Genomic DNA, 15,584 nt, shown 5'->3' with positions numbered 1-15,584 from the left:
TATTTCGCATAAATCCACGGATTTTTAACAAAATTCTGCGCAGAAATAGCAAAAACTGCCCGCAGATTCTGTCTGACCCTTGTCATCGCTTATTTCTTGTTTCAGACTTTTATGAGTTTGTTCTGTTGAACACAAAAGAAGCTATTTAGTAAAATGTTGCAAACCTATTCACTTTCATAGTATTTGTTTTTGTTTCTATGGAAGTCAATGGTTACAGGTTTCAAGCTTTCTTCAAAATATCTTCTTTTATGAAAGGATTGGAAACACAAATAATAAGAGTGTTATTGTGACAGTTTATGGTAATTGTGCATATGAAAGGACACCCGTTGCTTTTGGCCCAAATATTGTGGTATGGAGCATGTTGAGAGGATACAGTGCATCCAGAAACTATACATAGTGCTTCCTTTTTCCACATTTTTTTATGTTACAGTCTTATTCCAAAATGAACTAAATTAATTTATTTCCTCAAAATTCTACAAACAATACCCCATAATGACAATGTGAAAAAAGTTTTTTTGAAATTGTTGCAAATTTATTACAAATAAAAAACCTGAAAAATGACATGTACATAAGTATTCACAGCCTTTGCTCAATACTTTGTTTATGCATCCACCTTTGGCAGCAATTACAGCCTCAAGCCTTTTTGAATATGATGCCACAAGCTTCACAGATACTTTTATTCTATTTGCACTACATTTTAGGAAAAGTAACGGTAATTTTATTTGAGTATGATTTTTTTGTACTCTTTCAACCATCGGATATATACTGGATGTCTGAATTACTGGATAATTAAGACAGATGTCAATTCAGAGCATCTTATAACTCTGCTCTTTTAGTCTTTTAATGCTTATTTTTAACTTCATTTCAGACTTTTCAGCTCTTTTCTGAAACTCCTGAAAAAAATCTGATAAAGCAGACTACATCAACAAACTTTTCACCCATTTCATCTCATCATTATAAAAGAAATATAAGAAAGCTCTCACCTGTGATTGTCTTTCCATTTCTATGCACAGTTCTTGTGGTTTGCACCATAAAACCATATGCTGGTCATTGTGCGTGTGCATATTCATGTGCATTTGTTGTTGTTGTGTGTGAGCTCTTGATTGACAGGCGGGCAGATAAACTGGGCTGCGTGTGTGTGTGTGTGTGTCAGTGCGGCGCTGCTCTGCCCAGAGGGACGGGGGAAGTGGAGCGCTGCACTTCCTCTCTGCAGGGGTTTTTGTGCTGGCACACGCGCGGGCAGCCCCCTCTCCTCAACCTCCACTAATGTATAATTCATGCTAAGCAGCAATTTTGATGTTTTGCTGGAGGGATAAAGAAATCCAAGAAATTCATAAATAAAGTTCCCTTTTTTCCTCATCTCTAGTTAATTTATGTTATCATACAATTAGCTGACACCGAGCGTTGGATGTATGGCTCCTCTGCACTGCTGAGAGAGACACGCTGAAAAATGACCCAATAAGGCTGGTCAGGTTTTCCCCCAATAGGAGAGGCTTGTCTTGTGTAATGGACCCGGATGCCCTGTGGGCCAGCCAAAAGTCCTCTGATCCAATCACATCTTCTTATTAGCGCTTTAAGGATCTTCAGGAGAGTTTCTAATAGAGCAGAAACCACACTGTTTTTCTTGCCTACTTGGAAGATTGTGGACTGTGAGTGACTGGCTACGAACATAGACACAAAAAGATGTCATGTATTTACTCTATAAGCATGACTTTAAAATAATTTTTCTGTTTGTTTTAATTTGTTTCTATGTTCAATATGTAACATTTTATATAAGCATATTTAAACAATATTTATTAAACAGATAAATACATATTAAATCTCAGAATTTGGATTAAAAATGATATACACTGATCAGACATAACATTATGACCATCCCCAGTCTGGAGCAATGAGTGAACCTTTCCAGGGTTATTTCATTAATCTGAAACTAAAACTAAGACTAAAACTATATACATTACTTGTACGGTTTTGTGTTCACTGTCTGTTCAAACAATTCTTTTATTTTTTAATACTAAGAGATTTGCACAACAGTTAAGGTAAGCTGTGCAAACATTAAACTTTGGACATGTTCTGTTAACCCTGCTAAACTATAATTACTAAAATGGAAACTTTATATATAATAAAAATAAAATAGAAATGTGTTAATAAAATGAAATAAAAAAACTAAACTGAAATTTATAGCAAATTTAAAAATATTATTGAAATAAAAACTGTTGCTGATGCATCTAATAGGGCTGCCAGTACAGGATTTGATGTAAGAATCAGAAAATCTGCTGATTTATTGGAGTTTGATGAAAGTTCAGTCTCAGGAACGGTACACACTCTGGATTGTCCATAGGCTGCTGTAGTGAGTATGTTTCAAAAGTAGTTCACACAAGTGCCGAAGAATAAACCGTCCCCCCAGTTCACTGATGAAGAAGAAAAGAGACTGCTAAGCATTGTTCACTGTGACTGCAGGGCCACAGTGTGACAAATCACAAGCAGCTACAATAGTAGTGATCAGGGCAATGTGCCACCACAGCACACAGTTCATCTCAGATTTCTGCGTGAAAGCCTCTGCAGCCTTTGACTCAGACAGATCCTCTTTGGCTAACTGTATTATTGCCAACAATGTATGCAATTGGCCCAAGATCATTAAGATTGGAGTGTTGATGATTGGAAGAAAGGCCTGGTCTAGATTATTCAATTACCAACAGAGGCTATGGCACCTGGAACCACTGTTAGGTGACAAACATGGATCACGCGTTGTTGGTAACACTGTACTGAATGAAAGACTATTTAGTATATTCAGTTTTAGTATTAATTTCAGCCATATTATTGAATAATATGCACAATTTTTCCCTAAATGTATGTACGACACAATATGTAAAGTTTCTGTCTTTTGGTAGAAATGAGAGAACTTATGTAGCTTTGTTTAGCAAACAAGTGGTTCTAACTGGATTTTCATATACCTTAAATAAAAATTTATTTTACGTGTTGTTTTCAGCTTCTACACTTTTAATTTTTTTTAAACAGAAATTCTCTGTAGAAATAGCAAAATCAACACAAAACAATAGCAAAAATAAAAGATTGTCTGGCCCTGCCCATTTGTGTATTTTTAGTTTTTTTTTATATGTTTTAGTTTTAGCAAACTGATTGCATTTGTTACAAATGTTACAGATTTGTTATTATAAAATGATATTTCCGATGTCCATGTAACGCTACATCTAATGCTCATTTAAATTCTTTTTTTGTTGTTGTTGCTTGGTTTTCGTGGTTTTGTAGTTCTTTATTTCACTAGTCCAATTGTAATTCGCGGAATTACAAGTACAAATGAGACCAACATGCAATAGCCAATCAGCTTTTTGTTATTGAACTCAGTGCGCGCGGTGAATGTGACGTCATTGCTGTGTTTGCGGAGGTTCGCTTTGGGTGCGCGCGACCTGATTTCGGCTGGCGGAGCTCTCAAAATTTGGAGACTCGAGTGAACAGTTCGTGCGGCGCCACGTTTTATTTGAGTTGAATAGGAAACACTTTGAAGAGTTTTTGTCTGAAACAGGTATGACTGTACACACATCTTTATGATCCGTCCATGCGTGATCATAGGGAGAAACAGATGACCAACAATTCTTGGCTAGAAATTGCAACAGCAGTGGGAAAGAAGGAAAGTTTTTGTAAAAGTTTGTAAAAACCTGAGGGAAACGTTGGTTAAAACAAAAAAAGAGGCCATGCCTCATGGAGACCCAGGTGGTTTTAATATTACAGAATCTGTTTTTCCACCATTCATAGGTTTTACACTGATGTACAGTTTTGAATTAAAAACAATTTACAAGTTACAAACTAAATTTAAGTAACAAATTCTGTCTTTGATAACTGGAAAGGAATTTTTAATACTTATCAGTTTACAATACACTGATACCCAATTTCTAGGCTTTACTGGTGATAATGGTCTTGAATGTTGGACCATTATTGGCTTTTTAGCTTATAAGTATAGTACAGAATCAAGCCAGACAGTAATGTGAATTGCTGAGTGAGCAAAATAAAAAAAGTTAGTGTACTTTTTTTTTGCTTTTATTCTTGCCATAATAAAAATATAATTGTAAAATAACCCATGTTCTGTTTACATTAATATTTAACTTTAATAGGTAGAACTGTCCGAGATATGAACAAAAGCAAGTGATGCATCAAAGTTAGATTTAAAACATCTTGAATGGTTATAAGAATCTTTATAATCAATATAATAAATTATAAAAATAATAAAAAAACATTAGTTTAAAAATCTTCAATGATAATAATGAAATGACCTAGTTCCAGAAACTTTCTACTTCTCTCTTTATCCGTCCTATTTTACTGTCTGTTTCTATTGACCGCCCCCTGTCAAGAATCAAGAATCTCAATGGCGAACGATCATGTAAAAAAGCCTCGTCCGTTTCGTGAGGCGCCAGGCGAAAGTATAAATCAACCTTAAGATGTTTGTTTGTTTGTTTGTTTTTTAATGTAGTTCGAAGGTGCATCTAACCTGCCTTTAGTACTGTTCAATTTGAATACATTTATTTTACCACTAATTTTGTGATTTTTGCATTTTCTCATTATTTGTATGTGTGTTTTTGATATTGTGATATAGGTCTTAAATTTAATACTTAATGGTCTTAAAAAGTCTTAAATTTGACATTATGATATCTGCAGAAAACCTGTATAGATTTAACATTAGATTGTTTTTAAAAGTTCATTAGATAAGTTCAATTAAAACTTTTAAACAATGAACTATTTAAAACAATTAAAACACAAAAAGTGATGCCTTGAAGATACCTTCAGTTTTTCGTTATTTGATTTTTTTTTTCATTACAAGTGTTCTTGCTGTTTTCATGAAGTGAATGTACAGCCAGTTTTGAGCGCACTGTGAGAGCGAGCAGTGATACACTGACGCTCCCTCTAATGGACTCACTTTCAGCTCCATCCACTGATCTGAGTGCAGGTGTAAGGCAGCAGAGCGCTCACTATATCACTGGCCATGCCAAAACTGTCATCTCCCCCCGCCAGCTTTTTCATTAAGGCCTTTTACTTTGTGCAATATCATTTGCTTTGACATTTCGGCTGGATGTTTTTAGCACCACCTCTGTTTCCTCTGTGCTGTTTGAAAGCCACTGGTCATTTGTCAAATGGACTGATTTGTTCTTCAGCCAGTGTGATTTAGCTTCAGCTTTGTTAATGTTGCAGCGTGTTGTCAAATATCTAAAGCGCCACAGATGGTTCGATGCAGTCAATGTTTTGGGTGAATGTGTTTTCTTTGTTTAAAGGCTGCCATTAAAGCATTAAACCAGCAAGAGAGAGAACGCCAACATTCAGTCTCTGTAGTGCCAACGCCTTCAAGGTCCCAGTGTGTGTGTGTGTGTGTTTAATTAAGACCTTTTGTCTTAATTACTTAATCATGCTAATTAGTCACAAAGGTGAAACAGAGCTATATATTGTAACAGTACAGTGACTGTAATGGGAAGATGGTGTTGTTTACAATGTTCTTGGAAATCACAAATCCAAATGAAAGGGTCTGTTTGGTTAAAAAAGATATTTAGAGTCCGAGAGAGATTGGAGAGATTTTTTAATCAGATGACTTTTTGAACTAACCATACATTTGTGAATTATTAATAATACTAAATATTTGTAAAAATGACTTTTTATTAATTTATTGTCTTAAAAAATATGTAAAACCTTTTTTGAAATGATTGATTATTACATATGTAATGACAAAATTTGTTGATAATTATATCATTTTTTATAGATATTTGACCATATGTCCATGGCATAAAAAGATGAATAAACTATATATCTTAAGACTTTTAAAATAACAGATTTAGACCTTTTATAGCAATGTTAGATCATGTTGTAGGATCTGATGTGACTCCTCCAAATCTGAAAAATGTTTATGAAGTATTAATTCCAGCCTGATCTCTCGCGGAAATGTATGTATTTACCAACGAATTTGGAAACATACGAAACATACGAATTTCTACGTGTTCAGTCACGTGGCACCAAACCACACCTCTAAACCCAACCGTCACTGGGGGATAAGTAAATCATACCAAATTGTACAAATTAGATCGTACGAATTAGCCAGTAAATCAAAAGGTTGTGAATTGCCGTTAGATTGTGTTGATTAAGTCATGATGTCTTAGTGTGTCTTGGAAAAATAAATAAATAAATTTAGACTTCAGTAATTCAAACATGTTTTAATTGCAGTGTTATTTTGGAAATCCATTTTATTTTAAGGGTTGATTTAATTGAGAAAGTTGTGTTTTATATATATTTTATTATGATTATATTTTCATAAACATCTCTTTAAAGTCTCCAAGTCTTCAAAGTTTCTTTAAAGTTTTGGAATACTTTACATTTGCAAGGCAACAAGGCAAGCTTGGTTAGTCAAGCTGTGTTATTCCCAAACAAATGTAACAATTTTTATGAAATAAAAATGAATATATATATATATATATATATATATATATATATATATATATATATATATATATATATATATATATATATATATATAAAAAAAAGACTTTTATTACATTATATTACATTATAGATGTATAAAAGTATTATTAGACGTCTCAGTGCTAGAATTGGAAATCGTAAACTTGTTCTTGATGAATCTCTTTTTCTTCATAAATAGTTTTTTTAATCATAAATCTGATTGAAGATAAATATACTGTGTTTAAGAGATGCTTCACAAAAAAGAAAAATCTTTTGTGTTCACCTGAAGAAAGAAACTCTAAAGGGTTTGGAACATGTAGATGGTGAGTAAATGATCACAGAATTTCATTTTTAGGGGGAACTATCTCTTTAAGTCTTAGTCTCCTAAAATCCCAGATATATATGTTGTCTTTTTTCAAAACTAGGTTTGTCTGATATAAGATGTAAAAATGAAGTGAGATATTCCTTTCTTTCTTTTTTAAATTTATTAAAAGTCTCTTTATAAAATCTTATATTGGATCATTTTTCATTTTATAACAAGGCAAGGCAAGGTTAGGTAGACATAGATTATTTAGAAATATGTTGAGCTGCTGAAAAGATTAATTTACCACATAATATCTACTACATATTTCATATTTAAACATCTCTTCAAAAGTCTCTTTAAACTTTCATTTTAATATTAAAAAAGGCAAGTACTTAAAGGTTTTTTTTTTTTTTTGGATATTTTCACCATATCCGTTGTATAAAACTCTACTTAATATGCTCTTCTTTAATTACATTGCTATTCTTTTTAAACCTCATACATGTCAGATAATTCATTTTATAACTAAGTGGTTAGTTCAATTTATAAAGTGTCAATTATTTTTTTTGCAACACCTCATTTGAATTGAAATGTATGATCTTATCTCTTTGGTGACCACACTCTTATTTTAATGATAATGAATGTAACTATTTTATTTAAATGCACCAAATATATTGTCTATATTCACTCAGAAATATACTGTATATCCAGGCCATAACTGACAAATATTGCTCTTATTGCTATTGTTTAAATAATTATTGGTTCTCTTAAAATGTCACACACAACTTTTATACAAGGTAAAGTTATGGCATGTTAATACATAGCAAAGGTGTTTTAACTCCCCCAAAACAAAAATGTATAATATAAAAATCCATGACATTTAAAAAAAAAAAACATCGTCTAATATATTTCTATTTAGAAGACTTTGTTAAAAAAAGTGAATATTATGTTTTGAGTATTATTATCATGATTCTGAAATCATGAACTTAGTCAAATCAGTCAAGATGTTTAATATATGATAATTGATTGTTTATCTTTACCATAATATTCAGTGGTCAGCATATATGAGTACACACTTTTTAAATTCATGTTTTTAATAGGAAGCTAAAAATGTTATATCTGTGCATATACATTAGATTAGTCAGTACTGAAGCCAAATCTAGAGCTTATCTAACAAAATAACTTACGATAACGGTCCAAAAACTAGTACACCCAAATTTATGTCATAGAAAAATATTAAGAGAAGCAAAGAAATTGAAAATTTTTGTTGAAATTTTGTAGGTTGTAATTTTTTTGCAATATTTTGCTTGAATTTAATTGTATTATCTTTCAATTTCTAAATATGTTTAGTGACTAACATATTATTTTTATAAATATATATCGGTTTAATAAATCTGTTTTGTTTAAATGCACCAAAATAAATTGCCTATATTCACTGAGAAATTAATAAAAAATATTCATTTTCAAAATGGGGTGTGCTCAATTATGCTGAGCACTGTACCAGTAAAGAACCCACAGTTCAAAACCTAAACATGATGTCCACATAATCCACATAAACCACATTTAAAACGTTGCACATCACTCTAAAAAAAAAATGCTTTTGCTGCTTGTTCAATCTACTTATTTAAAATGAGTTGAAACAATACATATCTTACGTTTTGTTTGGGACAACTTAATTGTTTTATGTTCCATTCACTAAAATTTGTAAAAATGATTAAGTTAACTCAATTGATTAGTGCTGTAACAGCATGACGGAATTGTGGAATCCAGAATAGTTTTTATAGTGCATGTTTTTCTGTCTTTAACGGCGTCTGTCGCCTCTCTCACCACATTATCAAAGTTCCTCTTCTCTCACGATCATCTTTAAGTGGCGTCAGCATAAACCTCAGTGACTTTGCTCCCATGTTTCCCCACATACTGTACTGTAGGTGTAGCGTCAGCACAGGAGCGAGTTCATGGAGGGTCGCCGTCACGGAGCGTCCTGGTGGACAGATGTGTGGACGGATGAGGAATGGTCTTGGCTTGTCACCAGGGCAATGTGTAAGACTGGCCGTCCGGTCAGCTCGCAGCTTGCGCCTGCATTCCCCTTCGCTTAATTAGGGGTTGTTGGTACCACAGAAGGTGTCACCAACCTTTTCAGTCCAATAACAGATGGTGTTCTTTTTTTTGAGGTCCTGCCAAAGCCCACTGTCCCGCTCCTGGGAAAATGACCTAACTCGCAGGCAGCTGCTTAGTGCGGCTTGAGTGCCTCTTAAAAGAGACTTCTATCAGGGAATTAGTGGGACATACCACTGCAGCCCGAGGGGTGTGAGTTTGGGATGAGTCCTCTTTAAGCCGTTGTGAGGGCCGAGCTTGGCGTTCGCATTGAAATCTGAAGTGACACTATGGACGAGGTTGAGGAGGAGGGTCGACACACTGACCGCTTTACGTGGCTCACCGCTTCAACCCCCCCGTCCCAAAGCAGATGGTGTGTATAACAACACAGAATGTGGTCCAGGGGAGGTCAGGGAGGGACAAAAAGTGAAAGGGTCCCCAGACAGTTGGGGAAGAAAAGGCCTGCGGAGCGTGAGGGAGGAGCGAGAGGAGGAGACAGAGAGAAGAAAAGGAGAGTTTTTCAAAGCACTGGTCAGTGAGAGGCTAAAAGAGGAGGCCGAGGATGCAAGGAGGCAGATGCGATACGTGGGAAGACAGGGGGTCGGAGATTTACAAGATGCATGCTGGGGAAATACAGCACTGCTGCTGTCAGTCAGCAACTCACTTGGCTTCACTTTCTCTCATTGTCTCCGTCTGCATATTGATTTCTCTTCCCAGTTACAGGTACCTGTAGTCACCTCAGTCAGAAAGTATTTCCATTTTTATGTTGAGAAGACAATAAAAATGAAAATTCAGCTGGGACTTTTTGTCCGGCACACAATACATGTTTACATTTGTTATACTGAATAATGCTGGACACTTTATTTTAAGGGTGGAACAATACTTTACCCAAATTTGATATATATTTGATTTCAAAATCAACCTAAAACTGACATGTACCTAATACTTGTATTTAAACTTGTGAAAAATTTGCACAATTTACATATTTAAAAATATACTTTATTATGATTCTCAGCATCATTACTCCAGTTTTTAGTGTCATTTAAGAACCTTCAGAAAGTATTCTAATATGCTGTATTGGTGCTAAATTATTCATTTGTGGTCTAAAGAAAAAACAACAATATCAATATGCATGGTAATTTGTGAATCACATTAAACACAACATTCACATATATCACAACATTAAACACACACACATACACCTATCGGACACTTTATTAGATACACCTTAGTAGTACCGGGTTAAACCAAATTTGCCTTCAGAACTGCCTTAATCCTTCGTGGCATAGATTCGACAAGGTACTGGAAATATTCCTCAGAGATTTTGGTCCATATTGACATGATAGCATCACTCAGTAGCTGCAGATTTTTCAGCTGCACATCCATGATGCGAATCTCCCGTTCCACCACATTCCAAAGGTGTTCTATTGGATTGAGCTCTGGTGACTGTGGAGGCCATCTGAGTACAGTGAACTCATTGTCATGTTCAAGAAACCAGTCAGATGATTCACTCTTTATGGCACAGCGTGTTATCCTGCTGGAAGTAGCCATCAGAAGATGTATACGCTGTGGTCATAAAGTGATGGACTTGGTCAGCAACAATACTCAGGTGGGCTGTGGTGCTGACACAATGCTCAAATGGTACTTATGTGCCCAAAGTGTGCCAAGAAAATATTCCCTACACCATTACACCACCACCACAAGTCTGAACCCTTGATACAAGGCAGGATGAATCTATGCTTTCATGTTGTTGGCGATAAATTCTGATTCTACCATCCGAATGTTGCAGCAGAAAATTGAGACTCATCAGACCAGACAACGTTTTTCCAATCTTTTATTGTTCAATTTTGGCGAATTGTAACCTCAGTTTCCTGTTCTTAGCTGACAGGAGTGGAACCCGGTGTGGTCTTCTGCTGCTGTAGCCCATCCACCTCAAGGTTCGATGTGTTGTGCATTCAGAGATGCTCTTTTGCATACCTCGGTTGTAATGGGTGGTTGTTTGAGTTACTGTTGCCCTTCTATCAGCACAAACCAGTTTGGCCATTCTCCTCTGACCTCTGGCATCAACAAGGCATTTGCGCCCACAAAACAGATGCTCACTGGATAATTTCTCTTTTTGGGACCAGTAAACCCTAGAGAAGATTGTGCATGAAAATCTCAGTAGATCAGCAGTTTCTGAAATACTCAGACCAACCAGTCTGGCACCAACAACCATGCCACTTTCAAAGCTATTCTGATGCTTTGAACTGCAGAAGACCGTCTTGACTGTGTTTACATGCTTAAATTCATTAAGTTGCTGCCATGTGATATATATATATATATATATATATATATATATATATATATATATATATATATATATATATATATATATATATATATATATATATATATATATATATATAATGTAATATAATTAATAAATAAATATCTATTTATGAAAATGAATTAATGTTAAATCTATTTATTCTTAACTTTATGGATTCTTACACTTCTATGACTGACTATGAATGTGTCAAATCAGGTTGTTTAGATCAGATCTCTCTTTCTGCGTTCAGCAAACAAACGTGTCTATTGTAAGTCTGTTGGCAAACGAGAGCGTGTCAAATCAAATTTCTGATGATCAAACATAGCAGATCAGGTCACTCATTCAGTCTTTTATTTGATCTGAACAGCTCGGTCTCCATAGACTCTTACACACAACCATCAAAAGTAAAAGAAAATCCTCTCTTCACCTGTCAGGCATTTTTCCTTCAGCTATTACATCTTTCCTCTCACTCAGTCAGATTGCAAAAAACACATGCACAGACCTGGTGAGATTCACCTGTATCAATCTGGACTTTCATAACCCATTTCAGGTGTCTTCTTAATGGGTTTTATATGTAAAGCAATATTTCTAATTGTTAAAACAACAGTCCTGATGATCATAAAGTGTCTTACTTTTACATGACTTATGAGCAAGTGAGAAAGCTACAGAATAAAGACCATGTGATGTGGTACAATGTGGCAAAGTATGCTTTGATATACTTTTAAAGATCAAATGTTAGGTCAGTATGTAATGTTTTGTGGTTGTTTGAATGTGTTTGACCATATGATAGTTTACACTACAAAAGCAATCTCATCCAATGCTTTTTCAACTACTGAAAGTGGTCAAAAGTGGACAAGCTCAAAGCAATTTAGACCCCATTTACACTTGTTTTAGCATCATCCACTTGTGATCAGATTACCAAAAATGCATTTTAATACTAGGTGTAAACAAAACCTCTTGTATTGGTCAAAAATGGATAGGCTAAAACCATTTTAGATCCCGTTTACACTTGTATTCAGCATCTTCCTCTTGTTATGGGAAATTTGAAAATGCAGCTTAATGCAAGCACAGTCTTTTGAAATGGCCAGAAGTGGACATGCTTCAGACATTTTAGACCTTGTTTACACTTGTATTGAACATAATGCTTTTGTGATTGTCTTGTCAAAAACACATTTATTCCAGGTGTAAACAGAACCTATAGACATACCTGCCAACCCTTCCATTTTTTCTCGGGAGTCTTCCATGTTTCACACCGATCTGCCACCACCCTCTCATTTTGTTTTGTTAATTTTTTTTTTTTTTAATTCTATAAATTGTATGATACCTAATTCGCTATTCAACATATACCCCATACCCGGTCTTCACCTTTGCTACAGTCCAAAACCCTTAACCCTCAACCCCTCCTGGCCTTCAACTTTACTACAGTACCCTCCCAACCAGGGCCACAACTATGATACAGTCCCCAGAATTTCACAGACATTTTTTGGCAGGTATGTCAATGGAAGTGGTCACAAATCCACAAGCTCAGCACATTTTGGACTTTTTTCACAAAGTTTTTCTCTTCACAAAAAAAATTTTATTTAAAAAAAGTTGAAAACCTGTAGTCATTAATAGTATTTGTTTTTTCTACTCTGGATGTTTACAGATGTCCAGCTTTCTTCAACATATTTGGTTTCTGTTCAGCAAAAGAAAGAAACTCAAAATGATTTGGAACCATCTGAGTAAATAGTGAGTTAATTTTAATTTTAGTGTGAACTATCCCTTTCATATCATCAATTAACATGGTCACAAAGGATACGCTCACACTGCAAGGCTTAGTGCTCATACCTGATTTTTTTTTAGATCTTATTTTTTTTGCATAACTGTTCATGTTGCTGTAATAAATGTGTCCAGAATCAGAACCAGTACCAGTAACAGAGCATGGTCCTAAACTGACCCACATGTGCAAAAGTACAACTACGCACAGCACAAATACAGTTGAAGTCAGAAGTATTTGCTCCCCTTTGAATTTTCTTTTCTTTTTTAAATATTTCCCAAATTATGTTTAACAGAGCGAGGAAATTTTCACAGTATGTCTGATAATATTTTTTCTTCTGGAAAGTCTTATTTGTTTTATTTTGGCTAGAATAAAAGCAGTTTTTAATTTTTCAAAAACCATTTTAAGGTCAAAATTATTAGCCCCTTTAAGCTATATTTTTTTCTCGATAGTCTACAGAACAAACCATTGTTATACAATAACTTGCCTAATTACCCTAACCTGCCTAGTTTACTGGATTAACCTAGTTAAGCCTTTAAATGTCACTTTAGGCTGTATGGAAATATTATTTACTGTCATCATGGCAAAGATAAAATAAATCAGTTATTAGAAATGAGTTATTAAAACTAATGTTTAGAAATTTGTTGAAAAAATCTTCTCTCCGTTAAACAGAAATTGGGGGAAAAAATAAACAGTAGGGCTAATAATTCCGGGTGGTTGGGTTGGCTAATAATTCTGACTTCAACTGAATGTGTATAGTGTATGAAGTGAATAAAGCACATTGTCAGATTATGTTTAATATAATTATTACTGTTTTCACAGACAACCACTGTGTTTTTTATGAACAGTCAATAATTGTTTTGCTGGTTCTAATGTGCATTTTAGTGTTTGAAACCTAAAAAAAACTCATTTTTTGTGATCGAAAACCCTGATGATTTGTCATTTATGTCAAGCGTGGTGAACGGCTCTCTGACCACCGGTTCTTTATTGAAAATTATATTGTTTACAGAGTCTGATAACCTAGCCTAATGTTAATTCATTTTGATTTGTTATAAACAACATAGGCTGTATCCAGTCAAAACTCATCGACTGAAACTAAAACAATACCTAGGAATTTTATCCTTAACAAAAAGCATTAACCTGCTGCAAGGCTTGTCACGTATTAATGTATATAATGTATTAATTATTTAAGTGAAATATAGCTATATCATGTAGGCCTCTGCATTTTATTATTTTTATATATGCAATTTTACTATGGTGGTATTTTAAATCTAACTGAACAACCCTTTTTTGGGGTTACAGGCTAATGGTTAGTGTTTGGTTAACGAGCGGCAGTCATTCAAACAATATTCAAAGTAAACAACTTTTAACTTTTGGGGTACAGTATTTGCCTGATGTGATATTTCATGCCGCTGAGAAATAGAGTCATATGAATTCCTACATAACCGTTCACACTGTGGTTGGATTGCAAAACATTAAATCTGATTTAATACCACATATGAAAGGCCCCGTTTACACTGCTAGTTAAACGTGACCCAATTTAGATTTTTTTGCTCATAAGTGACACAGATCGGATCTGTTCTATAACCATGTAGACACGAATGGTGGAGGACACCATATATAAACCATAGGCGCAAGCTGCGATGACGGCCCTTTCCCTCCACCTCCTTTGCCTCAAAATCATTTTAAAGTTGGGCAGACTTTGCATATTTCGCAGAGCTAAATACAAGACAATTTCTTCCATCATGGCTAGTGCAGCGCAGATGCTAGAGCCTGCCTTTACGTATGCACAACGTTGTAAATTGTATGGCAAGTGTAAACACATGAATCAGATATGGGTCACAATTAAAAGAACATGTAAACGGACAGGCAAAAAAAATCTGATATAGGCAACAAATTGAAAATTGGGTATCAAGACCTTACAGTGTAAACAGGGCCAAAGTGGCACAAATCAAAATTGAAAAGATTGTTTGGGCTGTTCACACTGTCATGACTAAAACAGATCTTAGTCACATGTGGGCAAAAAAAAATCTGATTTGGGCCACATTTGCCTGCAGTGTGAACGTAGCCTAAGTGGACAAGCTTAAGGCTGCTTTCACACTTGAGTCAATTGTCTGAACCCTACCCAAGTTCAATTGGGTTTGGACATACAGAAAGCGACTTGCGTCCATCTGACGCAAAAATATTATAAACGGTCAGAACACAGTGTCTGCAGGAGCTGCTTTTGGAGGAGACAAGCAGACATCACTGTGTTTGCCCTGGCTCAGTCCCGCTTGTCACCAAGGTACAATACGTGACACACACACACACACACGAATAAACGTTATAAAAACGATAGTTTGTTGTACAGTTGGCGGTTCACTTCCGTTATTTTGTATGACTGCATTAATACCAGAAGTGAACCAGACCAGAGTTTGCATGAATCGTACCCCAGATCAACTCTTCCAGGCTGTGCACCCAAGTTCAGAAGACACGTTCACACTAGCTTAACGTACCGTACTCTGACATCAAATGAACCCGGGTGCGGGCCAAAGTGCTAGTGTGAAAGCACCATTATATTAGATGTTTATGTGTGGAGTTTGCATGTTCTCCATGCGTTCATGTGGGTTTCCTTCAGGCGCTCCCCCACAGTCCAAAGACATGCAGTTCAGTTGAATTGGGTAGGCTAAATTGTC

Source organism: Danio aesculapii, chromosome 16 (genome assembly GCF_903798145.1).
Source record: "Danio aesculapii chromosome 16, fDanAes4.1, whole genome shotgun sequence".
Lineage (NCBI taxonomy): Eukaryota > Metazoa > Chordata > Actinopteri > Cypriniformes > Danionidae > Danio > Danio aesculapii.
The sequence above is the reverse complement of the archived record's forward strand: the minus strand, read 5'-3'. Positions refer to the sequence as shown.